Genomic DNA, 23,008 nt, shown 5'->3' with positions numbered 1-23,008 from the left:
GGGTATGGGGTGTTACACGAACATTCATTTTCAATTTCATAACACAACTTTTATGCACAATTCCCTTAGCAAAAATATCATTTCGGCTCAATGGCCACATACAAAGGCACAAATTCGATTGCTCATTACTTCATTCAATCGAATCAAAATCTAAGTTTCGATACTCGAAAACTTACCTCGGACGTGGTCGAACAATTTCGACGGCTATTCGACGACTTTTTCCTTCCCCTTATCGGATTTAGCTCCCCTTTGCTCTTGAGCTTAATTTAACAAATAAATTGGTTTTATCATTTGAGCATCGAAAGAGGAACTCAAGATACCTTAATCTTGATGCAAGTATAGCCAAAATCTCCTTCTAGATCTCTTCCAAACCAAAAATGGAGCAAAATCCTCCTTCTTCCTTAGTTTTGGCTCAAAGAAAGGATGAACAAAATTTTCTTTCTTTCTCTACAACTCACGGCAATGGGGGGAATACCACACTCACACACATTTTTTTCATTCTTTTCTTACCCATACACCTTTGTTTATTATTTCTCCCCAATGCACCAACAAAACATGTTTCATGACATGTTTTGCCCATCCTCTCTTGCCATGGCGGCCACTTCATGTTGGGGGGAATTTGACATGCAAATCCTTATTTTTGCATGCATGAGCAACTAGTCATCACACATTTCCCCATCATACTTTCAAAGTTCACTACTAGGTCCTTTCTAGTGAAATTCACATTTATAACACTAAATCGAAACATCAAAAATGTCACACACAAATTAACACATATCATAGGCATCAAAATAAATTTTAAATTATTTTTATGCCTCGGTTTTGTGGTCCCGAAACCACATCCCGACTAGGGTCAATTTTGGGCTGTCACACCTTGACCTTTGCTTACCACTGTTTCTTGCCTCAGTTCTGGTTCAGGCTCAACAAATACTTCTTCATATTGAACATTAATCGCGTTGAGTTGTTCCCTTGGGTTAGGTTCAGTATTACTTGGCAATCTCCTTTGTGGTCGTTCGGAGATTAGTTTGGAAAGCTGGCTTATCTGAGTTTCGAGCCCTTGGATCGATGCTTGTTGATTTTTAAGTGTTTTCTCGGTGCTTTGGAAACAGGTTTTTGACACCGAGATAAACTTTGTGACCATCTCTTCAAGGTTCAGTTTTCTTTTCCTATTGGTGGGGTGGTTGTTGGTAGCCTGGAGGTGGTCTCTGGTTTCCTTGGCCTCCCCATGAGAAATTTGGGTGGTTCCTCCAGCCTGCATTATAAGTGTTACTATATGGATTGTTTTGAGGTCGAGGATTATTACCCATGTAATTTAATTGCTTGTTATCGATGTTGTGGCCATAAGATTGGTATTCCGAATGGCTTGTTCCACCTTCACTTGCTTCGCACTGCATTACTGGGTGAACCTGTGAAGAACTAAGAAAACCATCAATTTTCTTATTCAAGAGTTCTACCTGATTAGAGAGCATGGTGACCGAATCGACGTTATTAACACCGGCTGTTTTCGTTGGCTTTGTCCTCATGACTTGCCAATAATAGTTATTCAGTGACATCTCCTCTATAAACTCATAAGCATCTTTAGGTGTTTTATTATTGATGGTTCCACAAGCAGTTGCGTCAACCATTTGCCAAGTCAAAGGCTTCAGGCCATTATGGAATGTTTGAACCTGAAGCCAAAGCGATAACCCATGGTGAGGGCACCTTCTCAAAAGGTCCTTGTATCTCTCCCATGCACCGTAGAGTGTTTCTAAATCCATCTGCAGAAAAGAAGAGATATCATTACGTAATTTAGCCGTTTTAGCCGGCAAAAAATATTTTAGTAAAAAATTTTCGGTCATATGTTCCCAAGTAGTAATTGAGCCTTGTGGTAACGAGTTCAACCACTATTTAGCTTTGTTCCTCAATGAGAAAGAGAATAACCGAAGATGATTGGCATCGTCAGAAACGCCATTAATTTTAAATGTATCGCATAGTTCCAAAAAGTTTCTAAGTGAGCGTTGGGATCTTCATCCTGCAAACCATCAAACTGAAGAAACTGTTATATCATTTGAATTGTGTTAGGTTTCAGTTCAAAAGTATTGGTAGCTACAGCAGGTCTAACTATGCTTGATTCAGTTCCTGTTAAAGAAGGTTTAGCATAATCATTCATAGTGAGTGGAGCAGGATTTTGATTAGCCGCAATTGCAGGAGGTTACTGGTTGTCTTGGTTTTCAGCCATCTCTTCAGTTGGGGGTTGAGTATCATCTTGTTGCTCGTTCCCTGTGTATCTTAGGCTTCACCTTATTTCTCTTTGGTTCTTGCGAACTGTGCGATCGATTTTTTTGTCAAAAAGTAGTGGTCCTGACGGGTTTCTTCTAGTCATAAACTATAAAAACCTATCAGAAGAAAGAAAAATAAAATTAGTAAATTGGAATAAAATTAAAAATAAAATTAGATTGCAAGAAAAATAAATGGCTATATTAAAAAAAATTGAGTGTTCCTAATATTTTAGTTCCCCAGCAGCGGCGCCAAAAACTTGATCGCGTGATTTCGTGATAGGTTTTAAATATTTATAATTAATCATTCCTGAAACTAACTATTATCGCGATATAGGCAAGTGTACCTATCGAACAGTAGTATAGTTTTAGCAAGACCGGATTGTCGAACCCAAGGAACTAAAAGTACTAGTAATGACTGTCTTTTTATTATCTAGCCTAAGAATAAAGAGGTTTTTGTTTTAACTAACTAATTATCTAAACTAAGAACTCACAGAGAATGGAATTGGGGAATTTCTTTCAGGAAAATCGATTGAATTAAGACAAAACCTAAGGAAAAATCCACCTAGACTGTAATTGTTATTCTAGCTCTGAATCGGACGATTTATTCATTTATATTGTTCCATAAAGATCCCTAAGTTATGTTATTATCCCTATTCAAGACTAATAAAGACTAATAACATCTAATCCCTAGATTGAATAATTGAGACCTTTATCTAATTAACACCCTAGGGTTGTATTAACTCGATCTATGGATCCCTTTATTAGGTTTCACCATAATCCGACAAAATCTTGTCACCTTATGTCTAGGCGCGCAATCAACTACACTTAATTATGACAAATGTAGTCTTAGACAGGGTCTATTCCTCTTCTGAATAAGAGCTTATCTTGAATCAGTATCCTGGGATACCAAAACAAGAATTAAGAACACATAATTAAGTACAAGTTAAATATTTATCATACAATTCAGAAAATAATAACAAGATTCATCTTAGGCTTAGGTATTTAGGGGTTTTAGTTCATAACTAAATAAGAAAACATCTCAGAATAATAGAGAATACAAAACATAAAGAAAACCCAAAACTCCTGAAGGGGAAATTGAGGAGAGATCTTCAGTCTTGATGGTGAATTCGGCTTCTGAGATGGATCAATCGACTTTCTTGGAGTAATTCCTTACTCCCTATTCTGTGTCTCCCTTTTCTTCCTCCTTTAGGGTGTATTTATAGGCTTTGGAATGCCTAAGAGCCCTCAAAATTAGCCTTTTTCGAATTGGACTCAACTTGGGCTTGGTAGGGCCACGCCCGTGTGCGATTACTTCAGGCTGTGCTCGAGCGTGCCAAATTGACACGGCCATGTGGTCTGCCCGTGTGAGGAGGTCCAGGCCGTGTTGATTTCGTACTTTGGCCCATTTTCTCCGATTTTGGCCTGTTTCTCGTTCCTTTCGCTCTCCTATGCTCTCCTAAGTATAAAACATGAAATTAAAGCATTAGAAGCATCAAATTCACCAATTCTAATAGGAAATCATCCATAAAATGCGTTAAAAATGGGGTAAAAATATGTATAAATTATGGTTTATCAAATACCCCCGCACTTAAGCATTTTCTTGTCCTCAAGCAAAATTCTTAACTTATAATCAAAATAAATTCTTCTCAACTTATAATTTCTATCGATAATATCTCAAAATAATTCATAAGTAATCATACATTGAGAATTCAATTGAAAGAACATAAAAGTTTCAACATTTCAAGTTGAGCATTTTTTCCTGAAAACATAGGTGGCTCTCCTCATTTAAGTAATTACCTTTGATTCGAAATATCACAAAGTTTCACATCCTCACTAAAGATTCAATCAAATCACTCGAGGTGTTTTAAGGACAATAAATGAAGCACTCAATAGTCAATAATGGAAAGTCATTACCATAGGCTTGCATGAAAATCAAATCTCCACCACTGATAAATTGAGATGAAACATCAATCAAAAGGTCTATAGAGGGTTGTAATAAGACTTGGTTAGGGGTGTGGTCACAAGCTGAAATAAAGGGTTAGAGTCGAGATTGAATTGAAAAATTGCCTAACTAGAAAAAGAGTTAATATCACTTGCGTACAACAGAGCTTCTTCTCAGAATATGGAATTACTAATGTTTATATGTAGTTTTTTTTTTAAGAAAAAGTTAAATAACATAGACTAACTATTAAGAACAATACATAGCTAAGCAATTTATTCAACTCAAATATCGACAAAAATAGGGATTAATTTAGGGGATTTCAATAATAATGTGTTAAGGGTTAATATTAAGGGTAATACAAGAAATGGCTTGTTAGGCTCAAGGGAGTTTACTAGGGGTTAATCGTGGAGGTAGGCTTTTCATGGCATGAGTGGGTTAATCCTAAGTGCCTTAATCATTTTGACATATCAAATCAAATGGTGTGGTGTCGACATGCACAATCAAGCAAGTTCTAGAATAACAGATCAATACTGACGCACTCAAAGCAATAATAAAAGTGAGCATGAAAGAATTAATAAATGCTCAAAAGGCTCAAAAATCTCACAAAAATTATGGCTTTTTGATGTTTAAAACTTGTGAATTCCAACTCAAAGTAATACCTAAACTTTGGGGAAACAACCTAAGATTTTAATTTCTTAAAAATAAACTTATCATGTTTGATTCTCTAATGTCTTAAAGTTTAAACAATCAATGCATAAATGCCTATGTTTTAATTCAAGATATATCAGCAAAAATAAAAAATCAATCAAAATTTATCCTAAATATGTTATAAGAGCTTTTCAAGAGAACAAGGTAGTCATTCAGGGATTTTTCTGATAATGAAATAAATACCCCCCCACACTTAAGATGTACATTGCCTTCAATGTACAAAGATAGATATTAGAGTATAAAAATAAGATAGGGAGAGAAGTGAAACTTCTTGTATGATGAATTCCTCGAACTGGAGTTTTGGAGAGTAATCGGTTCGAGAGTGGAGAAGGATACTCCGGCGGTCGTAGAGGTTCATTAGTCCATAAGTCCTGTGCTAAAAGAATATTATATCTAGTGGTAGCTATGGTCGTGGTCGATCAGGACATGGCAGTCGTGAAGAACCTTTCCCGGTGGAGTTCTTAGTTCCTATGCGATAATGAGCTTAAGAGCTCTATATAACTGTGATAAAATCAGGAACTTTTTAGGGGATATTAGGGAGAACAATTACTCATAAAGAAATAACCAAAATTGATAATTAAAAATAAAATTCTAAAATCTAATAATAAAAATAAAAGTAGTTTTAATAAAAATTTAAAACATAAAATAATAAATAAATATTTTTAAACATCTTTATCGCTGGCTGGTTCGTGAGGTGGGTCTGGCGATGAGATGTGGAGGTGCTGACAAATCTACTGTAGAGTAGCATCAATGTTGTCAAATCGTTGAAAACACTGCTGCTCGAATCTAGTGAGGCACTCAGAGATGTCAACATATGAAGCCGCCGCATGAACTGGACGAGAGGGTGGTGATGGCTAAGTCGGTGGGTCCTCGTACTGTGGACAGACATCATCAGGAATGTCCTCGTAGGTTTCCTCCTCGGTAGATTGGGCAAGACGATATTGGGTAGGGTAGGTTCCTCGTTGCCTCTCGATCATCCTCATGCTAAGCATGCTCGAGATGCCTTGTGGATACATTTGGCCGATGAAGGTAAGGGATTATTCTTGGGCTGCGGTGCTGAGAAGCCCGAAGTGTCGAGCCAACCGAGTAACATAGGGGCCAATGGAGATGGCCCCCTTCCTATGCCACTCCGTTTGGTGCTGAATCGTGAGGGCAATGAAATAGGCAAGGTCGATGACGTGCCCGTGCAACATATACCATAAGAAGTAGGCGTCGTGAGTGTTGACAATGCCAGTTCTCTCTCACCTCCCTATAATCGTGTGAGCCAAAATGGCGTGCAAGTACCTCGGGGATGGTGAGAGAACTAATGCCTTGGAGTAGCTAGGATTGTAGGAGGCTGCGCTAAGGGCCAAAGTGTGCCAGCACTTCAAGGAAGAGAAATGTATGTGGCGAGTTAGAGCATGTAGTTCATTCACCTCCTTGAACTCCTCCGTATATAAGCCCAGCGCCATTGAGAACTCTAGGACGCTGAGCTGGCGGATTAATCTGCCTAGGCGAAATTGGATCGTGCGAGGATCATCGTAATTTGTCATTACGGTCTAAAGATATAACGTTGAGCATAGTTCCATCGTGAGCTCGATGTATGTTGGTTCGATGATCCCAAAGAATAGCTCCCAAGGGTCGGTGGTTAGGAGGGCCTGAATCGCATCAGCCAACTGAACTTGTTCTAAAGCAGCCCAGTCGATACAACGGCCCACAACTAAAGGTCGAGCTCAAAGTATTTGGAAAAGCTTTTATTGGTTGCCACAGGGGAACTGCAGGAGAGGGTGACGAATTTCCATGGTTGGACCCGCGAAAGATGACACTCCCTTCCTCTTCTTCGAAGCAGGTACAACGGTTTTCTTTCCTCGTGAAGACGACATGGTATGTATGATCAAAAACCATTAATTCATTTTGAGGAATGATCAAAGTAGATGACAATCCTAATTTCAGCAACTACTAAGACCAACAAGTTAATCAAAGAAATTGATTGTATAGCATAAAAAATAGCAACGAATTTCATAGAATGCAATATGTGTGATGGATGAAAAATGTTAACACTAAAGGCATGAGTATATATATTGTTCTAATCATGAATATTTACTTCTAACTAATCAAATAAAGTAGAGAAATCATATAATGAGTAAGAATATTAACATGAGAAAGATAATAACTATTCTAGATATAACATTTGTATAATAAAAATGAGAATGAAACATGAAAATTTTCATATTATTATGATAAATACCCCCAGAAATTAGTAAGAATAAACGAGAAAAGAGTGAACAAACGCTAGAAAGAGGAGAATGGGCAGGCATGGCAAGAAGGCCGTGTGGAATTGCAGCGGCTAGGGTTAGGGTTTTTGAGTGGGGAAGACAATGAATAGTGCAGGGTATTTATAGATTTTGAGGCACACGGCCAGGTAACACGCCCGTGTTCCCCAATTTCAACCCGTGTGATTCGCGAATTTTGAATTTGGGCGTGTCTGATATTTAGTACACGCCCGTGTTCCTTGGGCGTGTGGGTGCACAAGGCCGTATTGCACTGTCGTGTCTGACGTTGTTCGCTTCTCCCACGCCCATGTCAATCTAACAGGTACGAACACGGGTGTTAGACATGTGCATGTCGCACGCCCATGCTGTTTTAACAGGTTCACCCACGGTTCTTTCACACGGACGTGTCTTACCCCCGTGTTGTTTTGGCAGGTTCGACCACGGCCATGTTGCATGGCCGTGGAATTTTATCGTAGCCTGTGTTTGGGAAAAATTATTGTGCTGTTTTTACACGGCCGTAAGCGCACCCGTGCTCTTCGCCGTGTCCCTGTGGAAAACCTGTATTCAAGCGCTCCGTTACTAGGTTAGATGTTGAAGACTAAATTTTAAAGAAGTTAATACAGTTAGTGCTCGGGTTGCCTCTCGAGAAGCGCTTATTTATAGTCTAAGCTTGACTTACCTCTCTGTTGAATGATCATGGTGGTTTGAGGAGTTTATACTCCTCATTACTACTATTAATCTCATCAAAATAAGGTTTTAAATCGGTATTGGTTGCCTTAAAAGTGTGAAACTTGGGATGAATCACCTCGACCATACCGAATGGGAAAATGCTGAGTACCGTAAGATGGATTTCTTCATTCGATGTGGTAGCGACAATGTGGGGATCTGTGGCATCTAATAAGACTCTATCTCCAACCTTATGTTTATTTGGAAAGGGATTGAGCTTGTTCTGTCGTAGATTCAGTTTGTCAGGTGTTCTCGATTTATGTGTCCGCCATTCATCTAACTCCCCAATTTGTAGCTTTCGATCTTCATGAATGGGTCCTCTACTATTGCTTGAGAATGACTCATGTGCTTCCTTCAGACTCATTTCCTACAAAGAAGGTTGCACCATATTGTCAGTTTTAGTAGAATGATTTAGACGATCACCTTCAATTTCCAATGTGTTGCCAGAATTGAGAGCTTGAATAGTGATTGTTTCATCTCCCACACGGAGTGTGAGTGTAACGCGCCCACGCCCGAAACCGTCGCCGGAGTCGAGCTTGAGGAGTTACCGAACATAATTTATCAAATTAAGAACTTCAAATCTTTTGTTTCTACATTCACAGCTTTCTAGCTACTCGCGTCACAGTTACAAGAAAAATCATATCTCGAGTTACGAAACTCGAAATAAAGATCCGTATATTTTCCCTAAATTTAGACTCATATATATATATTTACTAATTTTTTTATAGAATTTTTGGTTGGGCCAATTAGTACAGTTTATTAGTTAAAGTCTCCCCTCTTTCAAGGTTTGACTGCTCTAACATCTGTGTATTACGAATCAGATATCTCTCTATACATAATTTCAATGACTACGTGGTTTGTTTCTATTAAAACTAGACTCAATAAGGAGTATGTACATATAAATAATGACTTATAATTATTTGTTTACAATTTATTATGAATTTTTAAATTCAGAATAGAGGATCCAAAAATCACTCTGGCCCTGTTTCACAAGGTTTCAAATATCTCATAAAGTATAATTTATATGCCTCTTTTTTTTTTTATCCATATGAAGATAGACTCAATAATCTTCAATTTCATAACTTGCTCATCATTTAATTCCATTTATACTATTTTTAGTGATTTTTCAAATTCATGTCATTGCTGCAAAGAATATTCATTTTAAGGCAAATTTCATCTTTTCATGAGTTGTTATGAACTAGATAACCTATTAAACTTCCATGATATCAAACATGATCTAAATTTAACCATCACCATGACTTATCAATATCAAACATTTTCTTAACCAATCATGGCCATATCATAAAATTATTTACACAAAATAAATATATTGCTATACATGCCATACTTAAGTTTTACAAGCCATTGAAAGTCCTTTGGATAGTGTGATCGAACCTTCGACCCGTCCCGATTCCCGAGCTGGCTTGTTCAAAACTACAGTAAATAAAGAGGAGGGAGTAAGCATAAATGCTTAGTAAGTTCATATGTAAATAACAAGTAACATAACAATACAAATATACCAAACAACTTTAGCATGGTATCACCAAAACATATATCATATTTCTAAACATCATTCATCATCTTACTACCTTATCGTTGTTGTATCTATTATCAACCCGAGGGTTAAGAACATACCTGTCCAAAGTGTACATTTCACAACACTTACCAAAACGTGCTTGCATCTTAAGTGTTCTTTCATTTCACTAGAAATTTCACCCATTGAACACGTCGGAATACAACTCAGATACACGGATAATTTGCACATAAGTGCCTCATATGTAATCAAGAAATCATGTAACCCGCCCCTAAGTGAACTCGGGCTCAACTCAACAAGCTCGGGCATTCGCATCCATAAGTGAACTCGAACTCAACTCAACGAGTTCGGATGCCTAGTTACATCTCACGAACTCGAACTCAACTCAACGAGTTCGGACATTCGCATCCATAAGTGAACTCAGACTCAACTCAACGAGTTCGGATGGTCAACCATCCTAGTGACATGTCACTTGTATCCTAATCTATTCCTAAGGTTCAAACGGGCTTTTTCCCTTGATCTCACATTTGCCGTCTTCCATGGAATATCGGAACCGATACTCGGTAGCAATTCATATTTATCAAGTAGTAAACATAATTTGCATATTACTCAATATTGACCACAAAGCATAATATTTCACGATTAAAATCAGCATATCATATAATTAACATTAATAACTTAAAATAACATTTATGCTACATTATTTACACATGAACTTACCTCGATGCTAAAATGGCTACTTTTACCATTTCGTCCACAACTTGGTATTTTCCCCATTTTAGCCCAAATTTTAGTTTTCCTTGCTCTATCATTTAAAATATAGTCTAATTAGGACTCACATTATTCAAATTGACCCAAAATCATATTTTGGAAAAATTATAATTTTGCCCCTAAACTTTTGCATATTTACACTTTTGCCCCAAAGCTCAGAATTAAACTTCAGCCTATTTTCTTATGTTTTATGACATGCTGATCATTTTTCCTTCTATGGAAACATCAAATTCTCACTCTAACATGTACTTATGACTATTAGGTATTTTTACCGATTAAGCCCTTTTGCTAGTTTTCGCTTAAAACCGAGTAGCACAAGTTGTCTAACATAATTTAAAACCTCATATTCTATCATAAAACACCAAAATACACAAATTTCACCTATGGGTATTTTTTCAAATATGAACCCTAGGTTGAATTATTGCTAGCATAAGCTTAATCGAGATACCGGGACTCCAAAAACATAAAAATCATTAAAAATGAGGCTAGAACGGACTTACAATCGAGCTTGGAAGCTTGAAAAACCCTAGCCATGGTTTCTCCTTGCTATATTCGGCCATGGGGTTGAAGATGAGCAAAATTGGCTTTTAATTTTGTATTTTAATTCATTTTACCCCTAAATGACCAAAATGCCCTTACTATTAAAAGTTCCAAAAATTCCATCCATGTCCAATTTTTTTCCATAGACTTAGAAATTCATAAAATTTCTATTTAAGACCTCCTAATTAATATTTCAAAATAATTTCATACTAGAAACTTCTAGAATGCAAGTTTTACAAATTATTCGATTTAGTCCCTAATTTCAATTTAAGCACTTTATGCATAAAATTTCTTGACGAAATTTTCACACAATCATGCAATCATATCATAGACCTCAAAATAATCATAAAATAATTATTTCTATCTCAGATTTTGTGGTCACGAAACCACTATTCCGACTAGGCCCAAAATTAAGATATTACAGTGAGTTCACCGGTTCCAACATCAATAATTGTTTTAGCAGTTGCTAAAAAGGGCCTTCCTAGAATTAACAGAGTGTTGCTATCCTCCTCTATGTCTAGAACAATGAAGTTAACCGGAAATATAAATTCATCGATTTTAACTAGCACATCTTCAATAATACCCCTAGGGAATCTTATAGTTTTATCTTCTAATTGAATGCTCGTCCTAGTCTGTTTGGGTTTCTCGAGACCTAATTGTTTGAACATTTTGTAAGGCATGACGTTAATACTAGCCCCCAAATCACCTAATGCATTATTAACATCTAAACTACCAATTAAGCAAGGAATTGTAAAACTCCCTAGATCTTTAAGTTTTTTGGGTAGTTTATTCGGGAGAATAGCTGAGCAAACTGCGTTTAGTTACACATGCGATGCCTCGTCTATCTTCCGCTTATTTGCTAAAAGCTCCTTTAAAAATTTCATTGCGTTTGGCATCTGTGATAGAGCTTCAATAAACGGTAAGTTAATATGTAATTTTTTTAAGAGTTTAAGGAATTTATCAAATTGTTCATCTGAGCGGTCTTTCCTCATCGCATTGGGGTATGGCACACGAGGTTTATATTCGACATTCACCGATTTGTTTTTATTGTGATCTACCTCACCTCGACCTTTGCTTACCACAGTTTCTTGCCTCGATTTTGGTTCAGGCTCAACAAATCCTTCTTCATATTGAACATTAATCACGTGGAGCTATTCCCTTCGGTTAGGTTCAGTATTACTTGGCAATCTCCCTTGTGGTCGTTCGGAGATTAGTTTGGAAAGCTGGCCTATCTGAGTTTCGAGCCCTTAGATTGACGCTTGTTGATTTTTAAGTGTTGTCTCGGTGTTCTGAAAATGGGTTTTTGACACCGAGATAAACTTTGTGAGCATCTTTTCAAGGTTCAGTTTTCTTTTCCTGTTGGTGGGGTGGTTGTTGGTAGCCTAGAGGTGGTCTCTGGTTTCCTTGGCCTCCCCATGAGAAATTTGGGTGGTTCCTCCAACCTGAATTATAAGTGTTACTATATGGATTGTTTTGAGGTCGAGGATTATTACCCATGTAATTTAATTCCTCTTTATCGATATTGTGGCTATAAGGTTGGTACTCTGAATGGCTTGTTCCACCTCCACTTGCTTCGCACTGCATTACTAGGTGAACCTGTGAAGAACTAAGAAAACCATCAATTTTCTTATGCAAGAGTTCTACCTGATTAGAGAGCATGGTGACCGAATCGACGTTATAAACACCGGTTGTTTTCGTTGGCTTTGTCCTCAAGAAATAAAAAGGAATATCGAAAATTCGAGTGGCTGAAGCCGAAGCAGCTACTTTCGAAGTAACAGAAAGAAAAGCAATGACTTGCCACTAATAGTTATTCAGTGGCATCTCCTCTACAAACTCATAAGCATCTTTAGGTGTTTTATTATTGATGGTTCCACAAGCAGCTGCGTCAACCATTTGCCGAGTCGAAGGATTCACGCCAATATGGAATGTTTGAACTTGAAGCCAAAGCGGTAACCTATGGTGAGGGCACCTTCTCAAAAGGTCCTTGTATCTCTCCCATGCATCGTAGAGTGTTTCTAAATCCATCTGCACAAAAGAAGAGATATCATTACGTAATTTAGCCTTTTTAGCCGGCAGAAAATATTTTAGTAAAATTTTTCGGTCATTTGTTCCCAAATAGTAATTGACTCTCGTGGTAACGAGTTCAACCACTGTTTAGCTTTGTTCCTCAATGAGAAAAAGAATAACCGAAGATGAATGGCATCATTAGAAACACCATTAATTTTAAATGCATCCCATAGTTCCAAAAAGTTTGCTAAGTGAGCATTGGGATCTTCATCCTACAAACCATCAAACTGAACAAATGTTGTATCATTTGAATTGTGTTAGGTTTCAGTTCAAAAGTATTGGCACCTACAGCAGGTCTAACTATGCTTGAGTTAGTTCCTATTAAAGAAGGTTTAGCATAATCATACATAGTGAGTGGAGAAGGATTTTGATTAGCCGCAATTGTAGGAGGTAGCTGATGGTCTTGGTTTTTAGCCATCTCTTCGGTTGAGGGTTGAGTATCGTCTTCTTGCTCGTTCTCTGTGTATCTTAGGCTTCGCCTTATTTCTCTTTGTTTTCTGCAAACTATGCAATCGATTTCTTCATAAAAAAGTAGTGGTCCTGGCGGGTTTCTTCTAGTCATAAACTATAAAAACCTGTTAGAAGAAAGAAAAAGAAAATTAGTAAATTGGAATAAAATTAAAAATAAAATTAGATTGCAAGAAAAATAAATGGCTGAAGTAATAAAAATTGAGTGTTCCTAATATTTTAGTTCTCCGACAGCGGCACCAAAAACTTGATTGCGTGATTTCATGATAGGTTTTAAATATTTATAATCAATCATTCTTGAAACTAACTATTATCGCGATGTAGGCAAGTGTACGTATCGAACAGTAGTATAGTTTTAGCAAGACCAGATTGTCGAACCCAAAGGAACTAAAAGTACTAGTAATGACTGTTTTTTTATTATCTAGCCTAAGAATAAAGAGGTTTTTGTTTTAACTAACTAATTATCTAAACTAAGAATTCAAAAAGAATGGAATTGGGGAATTTCTTTTGGGAAAATCGATTGAATTAAGACAATACCTAAGGAAAAATCCACCTAGATTGTACTTGTTATTCTGGCTCCGAATCGGACGATTTATTCATTTAACTTGTTTCGTAGAGATCCCTAAGTTATGTTATTATCCCTATTCAAGACTAATAACGTCTAATCCCTAGATTGAATAATTGGGACCTTTCTCTAATTAACACCCTAGGGTTGCATTAACTCGATCTATGGATCTCCTTATTAGGTTTCACCCTAATCCGGCCAAAACTTGTCACCCTATGTCTAGGCGTGCAATCAACTACGCTTAATTATGAAAAATGTACTCTTAAACAGGGTCTATTCCTCCCCTAAATAAGAGCTTATCTTGAATCAATATCCTGGGATATCAAAACAAGAATTAAGAACACATAATTAAGAACAAGTTAAATATTTATCATACAATTCAGAAAATAATAACAAGATTCGTCTTAGGCTTAGGTATTTAGGGGTTTTAGTTCATAACTAAATAAGAAAACATCTCAAAATAATAAAGAATACAAAACATAAAGAAAACCCAAAACTCCTGAAGGGGAAATTGAGGAGAGATCGTCAGTCTTGACGGTGAATCTGGCTTCTGAAAAGGATCAATCAGCTTTCTTGGAGTAATTCCTTACTCCCTATTCTGCGTCTCCCTTTTCTTCCTCCTTTAAGGTGTATTTATAGGCTTTGGAATGCCTAAGAGCCCTCAAAATTAGCCTTTTCCGAATTGGACTCAACTTGGGCTCGGCATGGCCATGCCTGTGTAACATGCCCGTGTGCAATTACTTCAGGCCATGCTCGAGCCTGCCAAATTGACACGGCCGTGTGGTCTACCTGTGTGAGGAGGTCCAGGCCATGTTGATTTTGTACTTTGGCCCATTTTCTCCGATTTTGGCCTGTTTCTCATTCCTTTCATTCTTTTATGCTCTCCTAAGTATAAAACATGAAATTAAAGCATTAGGAGCATCGAATTCACCAATTCTAATAGGAAATCATCCATAGAATGCGTTAAAAATGGGGTAAAAATATGTATAAATTACGATTTATTAGTAATCCCCTCCAAAACTAAAATAGTTAGTAAACAGACAGAATTCAGAATCAGTTTGGGCCGGAGCCCATTACAGTAACAGAACAATGTGTGTAGGCCAAGGCCCAGTACAATTCCACTTCGGTCTCAGCCCTCATCAGAACTTATTGGGCCTAGCCCATTCTCAAAATCAGTAACAGTTGGGCCTAGCCCATTAACAAAATTAGGTGGGCCTAAGCCCAGTACAGAATCAGTATCAGATGCAGATATGAACACAGATTCCCAGCCCAATCCAACCAACACACCACCCATACCAACCAACTTACCATGTGGGGATAAAATCAACCCACCCAGCCAACACACCAAGCTTAGCACCAGTTGCAGCACAAAGTTAACAGGACGGCTCAACGCCGTAGACAGGACAGCACATAGCCGTAAACAGTACAACATAGTTGTAAACATCGCAGCAACATAGCCAGATAACAAGACGAGTGGAAGCCGTAAGTAAAATGGCACAATGGCACAAAGCTATCCATAACTGCGTTATGTTAGGCACATAGCCCTCAACTAGAGTAACATAATTGGCACACAGCCCTAGGTAAATATGATCGACACAGAGTCATCAATAATCATATATTGGTGCATAGCCTTAGGCAAATACGTTTGGCACACAGCCATATGTAGGTTGGTACAAAGCCATAATTAGAATAATTGGCTTTAAGCCATCGGTAGCTGTATCATGTTAGGCACATAGCAATCAGCGACGGTAAGATAATCGACACACAGTCTCGGGTAAATATGATCTACACAGAGTCATCAATAATCATATATTGGGCTTAAAAGCCACCGGTGGTTCCACGATCATCAAGAAACTATGCGATCCTTAATCGGTGGATCCAATTTGAATAAATATTCAGAAAAACATTTCAAATACTTCAAATCTTTTCAAACCTTTTTGAAACAATTCTTTCAGAAATCCAATTTTAAAACCTATTCCATAGTCGAGTTTTGCAACTTGGCTCTGATACCACTAAATGTAACACCGTAAACCTGGCCTAGAAGCTATGGCCAAAATCTAGCGTGTCATATTGAAGTGTTTTTCGAAAACCATGTTCGCATTGAAAACCCTTCTTACTATTTAAAACCTCTGGCCATTTTAAAACTTGTGAAAACTTCAGTTTCCGTTGGTTTATTAAAATTCATTCTCTTGTAAAACATTATTACCTTTAAAACTTTATTTGCTACGGAAGCTTAGTTTAAAGTTTTACGGAAACGTGATATTTTGAAAAAAAGTTATTGTTTTGGAAAAGAAAACTATGCTCTACTCCAGCAGTTATAAAACAATATATAAAATTCCAAATTTAGAACCAGAAATTAAAAGAGGGCTTGTTAAAACCCAGATCAAATATAAGCACTTGAAAATAGATAACCTAAAAGAAAGTCGAAAACAATAGCAGTTGTGTGGCCACCTCCGAGTCCCTCGCAGCACCGGTCCTCCTAATGTTGGGGATTACCTGCACAGTTAATAAACGGGGTAAGTTTATGAAAGCTCAGTGTGTAATCCCCTCCGAAACTAAAATAGTTAGTAAACTGACAGAATTTAGAATCAGTCTGGGCCAGAGCCTATTACAGTAATAGAACAATGTGTATGGGCCAAAGCCCAGTACAATTCCACTTCGGTCTCAGCCCTCATCAGAATCAATTGGGCCTAGCCCATTCTCAAAATCAGTAACAGTTGGGCCTAGCCCATTAACAAAATTAGGTGGGCCTAAGCCCAGTATAGAATCAATATCAAATGCAAATATGCAGACAGATTCCCAGCCCAGTCCAACCAACACACCATCCATACCAACCAACTTACCATGTGGGTATAAAATCGACCCACCCAGCCAACACACCAAGCTTAGCACTGGTTGCAGCACTAAGTCAACAGGATAGGTCAACACCGTAGACAGGACAATACATAGTCGTAAATAGGATAGCATATAGCTGTAAACATCGCAACAACGCTGCCAGATAATAAGACGGTTGGAAGCCGTAAGCAGAATGGCACAATGGCACAAAGCCATTGATAACTACATTATGTTAGACACATAGCCCTCAACTAGAGTAGCATAACCGGTACACAGCCCTAGGTAAATATGATCGACACAGTCATCAATAGTTATATATTGGCACATAGCCTTAGGCAAATACGTTTGGCACACAACCATATGTAGGTTGGTACAAAGCCATAATCAGAATAATTGGCTTTAAGCCATCGATAGTTGTATCATGTTAGCCACATAGCCATCAGCGACTGTAATATCGTTGACACACAGCCTCGGGTAAATATGATCGACACAGAGTCGTCAATAATCATATATTAGGCTTAAAAGCCACCGGTAGATTCACGGTCATCAAGCAACCATGCGATCCTTAATCGATGGATCTACGGTCGTCAAGCAACCATGTGATCCTCAATCGGTGGACCCATGGTTGTCAAGCAACCATGAGATCCTCAATTTCTTCCTCCGTTTCATAATCCCCACCCATGTACAACATAATATTATATGAATGCAACAAATATGCACACGGTATACAAAATCATTCAAATCACAGTCACAACAGTCCAATCACAGTCATACATTCTCAGTCAAAATATAGTTAAATCAATCAAATTGTATTATCAGTGAGTCATATACCCTAGAGGGGTAGAACGGTCTTTTTACCTATTAGGGGTATTTTAGTCATTTCACCCTACAAGGGTGTTTTGGTAAATCTATAAACTAAGGGTATTTTGGTAATTTTGCAAACCAATGGTATTTCTGTAATTTTTGAAAGTCAAGGGTATTTCTGTAATTTTGTAAATCAGGGGTATTCTGTAATTTTTCCAAATTAATGGTATTTTGGTAATTTTCCAAATCAGCGGTATTTTTGTAATTTTACAAATCGAGGGTATTTTGGGTAATTTTATAAGTCGAGGGTATTTCAATAATTTTACAAAGTCGAGGGTATTTCGGTGATTTCACAAATCAGGGTATTTTGGTAATTTTACAAACTAGGGGTATTTTGGTAATTTTGATATCGAGGGTATTTTGGAAATTTTGTAAACCAAGGGTATTCAGTAATTTTGTAAACTAAGGGTATTTCAGTAATTCTAGCCTACAGATATGAGATTCACATAGTCCAATCCAGTATTTACTACACAATCATACAATTTATCCACTTGGCCCATGGGCCCACTTGGCCCAAAGCAACCTAAGCCCATGAGAGCACTCATGATGGCCTCAACCATCACGTCAAAGCTCCCACACGTGCGCTCGGACGCGCGTGTGGCTATCATCATCGTGTGACCGGAATTTACCATTCTACAACTAGAGTAGTGCGAAATACATACCTGTTTATGAGGACACGCCGAAGTCCACGATCGCTAACCTTGGCACATCCTGCATTGAGTCTTAATCACTTTTTCCCCTCACCAACTTATCTGGTTCGCTCTATTTAAAGCTAGCTTCTCACCAATTCCCATGTTAGCTTCCCGATGTGGGATTACTTTGAACCATTAAGAAAATTCCTTATTTTTATATGACCACTTCAACCACAGAGATCCAGTCCAACTCCACCTCCTACACAGCTCAAACAGCAAAATAAATACTCCATTGCTCATCCCAAGACTTGAACCTTAGACTTCACAGTTACACAACACGCCACCTTGCCACTACACCATAAGGCTCTTTGTGTCACCATTTTAGCCTCAATTAATTATAAGGTCTATAGGCCAAAGTCCAAGTTCCTTTAAAAGAAAAACCAAAATAAATTGCAAGAGCCAAGACTTGAACCTGGGCTCCCTAGCAACCTTAATGACGCCACAAACACTAGACCACATGCTTCATTGTGTCATTTATTTACCACAATAATTTAAAAGGCCTTCATCCAAGCACCCAAGGTTTTATTCACTTAAAACCAAAATTTTTGCAAAAGCCTAGGTTTGAACCCAAGATTTGTCCAACACTTATCAGAGCCATAGACCACTAAAGCAGACATTTAATTGTGTCATTTCCTTGCACAATTAAATGCTTATATACAACCTCCTTACGGACACACACTCAAGGCCCAATACTTCTAGGCCCAAATTCAGGGAGTTACAATTCTACCCCCTTAAAAAAATTTTGTCCTCGAAATTTTCAACTATCTAAACAAGCACTTAGCTCAATCTACACCGCTACGCTCCTGTTGCGCACTCTAGTTTTAAACCACACTAATACAGTTTTAACTTAATCTCAAAACCTCTCACACTTAACCAAACATCTAACCACAGAAGCAAATAGATATTTACCATAGATGCATACAATTTCTATATTCAAACATCACATCCAACAAAATACACCTGACTTAAAAGGAACTGTGTAATCCCGAACCTGATACTCCTTAGACCCGTATCTGAGACACGCTCCTAACTTCCTCCAGCAATCACCCGGATGGCGACTTTTGCAATACTCACAAGTCAAAAAGTTCAGGCACGACTTAATGCCTTTTACAAAACGACGCTCCTACTTCAGAGGACTGTGATTCCTCTTCCTGATGCACTCCAAGCGCCTAGCCTAAAGTGTTTCACCATACACCTTAACTCTTGCCTCAAACACTTCTTCCAGAAATTCCCTTACCAACCTGGTCAGTGCCTCCATACCAAGCTCCGTGTTATTGTTACCCGAAGTTGGCAGACTTACCTTGACTACAGTTTCCTGAACCATCTCATGTTCTGGGGAGACAGGCAACTCCTTACGACCTTGCTTGCCTTTGGAATCTATCATAGTACTGTTGCTAACTTAAAAAAAAAATTGATTTCCAAAACATACACTGAATAAATACAAAATCTAACTTTAAGTACAGTCTAATAGAAAACTTACAGATTCCGCGCCGAAGACTCGGTAACCACACTTTCAGGAATATATTCAGAAAAATGTTTCAAATACTTCAAATCTTTTCAAACCTTTTTGAAACAATTCTTTTGAAAATCTAATTTTAAAATCCATTCCACAGCCGATTTCTACAACTTAGCTCTAATACCACTAAATGTAACACCCCAACCCGGCCTAGACGCTATGATCGAAATCTAGTGTGTCACATTGAAGTGTTTTTCGAAAACTATATTCTCATTGAAAATCCTTCTTACTATTTAAAACCTCTGCCCATTTTAAAACTTATGAAAACCTCAGTTTCCATTGGTTTATTAAAAGTCATTCTCTTGTAAAACTTGTGAAAACCTCTAGGTATTCTATGTGTACATTTATCCTCAGAAGTATATATGGTTATTTAGTTTCAGAAGGAGTTCTTATCGTATGAGAACATTAACTGAACATATTAGTAGAAGAAAGTATTGTGGTCTATTTAGGTTATGTTCGACATTACCATGAATTTCTTTGGTACTTATTCCCTTGTGTGAATATAAAAATCGAAAGTAAAATCTATATGATGCCAATACTTTGTTTCTACTGGCTATTGTTCTGATGAACATACGTGAAGATTATATTGTTTCTGTTACTGTGGATTTCAATATTTATGAGTGGCATTGTTCTTTCTAGATCTTATCTGGGATATCATCGGAATTAATATCATTCTCTATCTAGTTTTATTATAATTCTATGTGATTATCTATAAGAGATAACTATTTGATGGAAATGGTTATATATGTTATAATCATATTTTCTGTTCTGAAAATTTGTATGGTTATTAGAGTTATAAAAGTTGTGCTTCTACATTGATTGCTATTCAAATCATATTTGATTTTCTTCTGGGTTCAAATACTTTATTAACAGTCGGGATATTATCTATTGTTATGGGTAAGACATCAGTCTTATCATGACATTATGATTTCTATTTAATGATTGTAGCTTCTATATAATGATATGTTTGGGTTATCCTTTTTATTGAGAAGAAAAGATCTCTTTGAAAAGATTGATTCAGTGGTTTCATCTGATTTGAATTATTTCATTGAAAAGTTAATTGGGTTATATGTGTTTGAATCTACCCATTGGACTGGAAATAAACTTTGAATGCACAGGTGTGAACTGAGAAATAATGTGGAAAAAGAATTCATATTCTTGAAGACTTGATGCAGAGTTATATCTATTGGAACAATTCTATCTGAGAAATGTTGTGGTAAATTAAAGTTAGTTCGATTGTTAAAGTTTCTTTTGCACGAAGAAATTGTTAACTGAAACATCAGCTCTGATTGAGTCTAGTTGAAGAAAAAGTTTATGAATTTCAATCATGCGTCAATGAATGGTTTGAAATGTGTTCTAGTAATGGAGTACACAGAGATATCTTGTAATTCTATACAATTAAAGCTACATAAAAAGAGTTATGTGACATATTTGATGATTACAAGAGTTTAAAATGTTCGACATTGCAGAGTGAGATTTAAACTTGGCACAGCAAAGCTAGCTTGAATCGTCAAACAACTTTTGAATTTGTAAGTAAATATTCTTATCCGAGGGAAATGATTATAGTTTTGAATGATCTGAATGAGAAACTTTTGTGTGCTTTATCAACAATGAATACGTGAATGGTTTTATCAGAAGATGATTAAATGTTAGCTAGAGTTGAAGTTAAATTGATACTTACTAAGTGAATTCGTGAAACTTAGAAATGTGTTATCAAATTATAAATTAAAAAGGGTTTCAACATAAATTGATTACTGAATCAGAACTTCAGATGTGGATTTGATGATTGTTTGTTGCATCGGGATAGAGTGTGTATATCAAAAAACTCTAAGATTGTATACCATTGTTGCAAGAGACTCACAGTGTCAATTGGACTGTTCATACAGAAGTAACAAGGTGCTTGATAATATGGGAAAGTAGTATTGATAAATAAGTATAAAACATAATATTTCTGACCTCGCATTTAAATGTTTGAGCTATCAACATGTTGAAGTTAAGTATTGAGTGTCCTCAGGACTACTTCAGCATGCCTTGATATTTGAGTAATGGTGAAATAGAGTGTTGATAAATTCTGTATTGGGATTATCTTTATCTTTGAAAAAGATAGATGTTATCTGAATTATCGATGACTGTCTGAATAAGCCTTTCCGTACGCATGGATTTCTCTTTTGACTAATCAGCTGAATTATTTGTACACAGACTATCAGTTTGCATATAATAATTCTGGGAGAAACTTCGGTAAGCTGTGAGTACGAGGTTGTTCTAAAAATTTTCAAAATATTTGTTTGTCACTATGATTTAGAGTTTGAAAGTAATTAAGAAAAACTATTGTTGTTTGATAAGCTACAATGTAAAAAAAAATGATGGAAAATGAAATGACATGGTATAAAGTATCGTAAGGTTACAGTTATTGAACTCTGTTGTAAAACAGATCAGAATCTTAATTGTGTGATTAAAGAGATATGAAGCCCGAAGCTGTATGTGAATTTGAAATGTACTATGAGGAAGCAAATCCTTAATTTACTTTCTGATAAGATTTTTGGGGACGAAAATCCTTAAAGGAGGGAAGAGTTGTAACAGCCCGGTTTAGACCTTAGTCAGAACAGTGGTTTCGGAACCACAAAGCTGTGTCAGAAAAATAATTTAATATTATTTTTCCATTTTTAAAATATAATTTAATATTATTTTTCCATGTTTAAATATGTGAATTGATATGTGTGAAATTTTCGTATGAAAATTTTATCGTTTGGGTACTCGATTTAGAAAAAGGACTAAATCGCGTAAAATGCAAAAGTGACTTACTAATTATTAAAGCAATAAATTGCTATGGTTTGTTAATTTCTTAGTCCTTATAATGGAATTATGTCACTATTATGGTTGATGGACGGTAATGGACATTAGTTATATGGTTTCATAATTGAATTACAAAGGTTAATTTTGTAATTGGTATAATAATTAGTAATGAATAAAACAAAGCCATAATAGCGTTCATCTATTTTCATTTTCTTCAACTGAAATAAAAATGAAGGAGAGTATGGAAGCTTGAGAGGAGGTCAGCTACATGTAGTAGGAAACTATGAAATTGATTAATCTGATTAAATATTTTGAAGTGGAAGGGTAAGTCTTCTAAACTCTCCTTTGTCTATATCTTTTCATTGGTGAATTTTGGTAAATTATTGATTTAAGTTTGACCGAATGTGAGAGTGAAAGAATAAAATTTGAATTGATAGAATTGGTGTTGGGAAATATTAGCAAGCTTTCTTTGAATTC

At 36.7% G+C, this 23,008-nt stretch overlaps 2 non-coding genes across 2 annotated transcripts; both read left to right on the top strand.

The window, feature by feature from the left end:
• Nucleotides 1–1,683: 1,683 nt before the first annotated feature.
• Nucleotides 1,684–1,790, top strand: LOC128279530 (small nucleolar RNA R71). The gene has a single exon (XR_008269732.1). It is a non-coding gene; the product is annotated as a small nucleolar RNA R71 (small nucleolar RNA).
• Nucleotides 1,791–12,682: 10,892 nt separating this feature from the next.
• LOC128280150 (small nucleolar RNA R71) lies at nucleotides 12,683–12,789 on the top strand. The gene has a single exon (XR_008270330.1). It is a non-coding gene; the product is annotated as a small nucleolar RNA R71 (small nucleolar RNA).
• Nucleotides 12,790–23,008: the final 10,219 nt, after the last annotated feature.

This window comes from Gossypium arboreum, chromosome 8 (assembly GCF_025698485.1).
Source record: "Gossypium arboreum isolate Shixiya-1 chromosome 8, ASM2569848v2, whole genome shotgun sequence".
NCBI lineage: Eukaryota > Viridiplantae > Streptophyta > Magnoliopsida > Malvales > Malvaceae > Gossypium > Gossypium arboreum.
This window is presented reverse-complemented; position numbering and strand designations above follow the sequence as displayed.